The sequence below is a fragment of the Plectropomus leopardus genome, unplaced genomic scaffold, assembly GCF_008729295.1.
Source record: "Plectropomus leopardus isolate mb unplaced genomic scaffold, YSFRI_Pleo_2.0 unplaced_scaffold19892, whole genome shotgun sequence".
NCBI lineage: Eukaryota > Metazoa > Chordata > Actinopteri > Perciformes > Serranidae > Plectropomus > Plectropomus leopardus.
In genome coordinates, this window is record NW_024621487.1 from 1 (window position 1) to 1,197 (window position 1,197).

At 39.3% G+C, this 1,197-nt stretch overlaps 1 pseudogene; it reads left to right on the forward strand.

The window, feature by feature from the left end:
* Positions 1–657: 657 nt before the first annotated feature.
* Positions 658–1,094, forward strand: LOC121965408 (annotated as a pseudogene).
* The last annotated feature ends 103 nt before the right edge of the window (positions 1,095–1,197 follow it).

Below are 1,197 nucleotides of genomic sequence, written 5' to 3' on the forward strand. Positions count from 1 at the left end.
GTGTTGATTATATATATATGTATGTATATGTATATGTATATGTATATATATATATATTCATGCGACTGGAGGAATGAAATGTGGATTATACTGCATGAGTTGTCTGAGAGTTTGTTAACTGATGTTTTTATGTAGTTTTGTTGTAAAACCTGGATCCTGATGGCTCCAATTATCAACAGTTTACTACATAATCAGACGCTTAAATTCACCTTTTAGGCATGCGAGAAAAAATCAAGTTTTTCTGCACAAATTCACAGTGACGCAGGGTGAGTAACTGATATACAAATGATCATTCTGCAGGATGAAGTATTCCTTTAAAGAGGTTAAAGAGGTGAATCGCCTTTTCATGTCTGCACTGAACTGCCTGAGCTTCTGCTGCCTGCACGTTTGCCTTAAAATGTTTTGCTTTCTGTGTGTTTGCCAGGTGAAGTATTTTTTATATTTTGAAAATGAGTCATGAATATTTGTCAAATGAAGGAAAGCTTTAATTCCTGTCTGAAATAAAGAAATGCCATTGCCTAAATTCAGTGTTCACAGTGTTGGATTTTGCTCCGGTGCCACATTACATCGACATGTCACTTAATATCTGTTGTTCAGCTCACCCTGACTCTCTCTGGGAATCCCAGTCCAAATAACAGGGAGTTTGAAGTCCCCAACATGCCAACCAGCAGCGAGTGTGACGGGATCAAGACAACAAGAACAACAGTCATCCTCGGCGCGCAGCAGACCAGCAGACATGGACTTCAACGGCACCTGGAAAATTTATTCTGAGGAAAACCTTGAAGAGTTTTTAAAAGCAGTCGGTAAGAATATCTTCATATATAAAAGATTTAGTTGAATATGTATGCATGCATTACATATTTTTAAAAAAAATATGCATTCAAGGTGTTCCTGAAATGGTGGTCAAAATGCGAAAGGAAGTGAAGCCGGTGTGGGTGATTGAACAGAAGGGCAAAGACTTCACGGTCACCATGAAGACTCCCGTCTGCAGCAACGTCCACTCCTTCACCATCGGAGAGGAGTCCGAGATGACCGCCATGGACGGCAGGAAGTTTAAGGTAATTCAAGCCTCAAACTCTTCATGCATACTTGAAGTACAGAAGTAAAGATGTGATAGTTGTACATGAGCTGATAAAGCCTAAATTTAACCCTGGAAAGAGCCTTTATTAAACCTTTGAAACTTGGGAAGATTTGCTT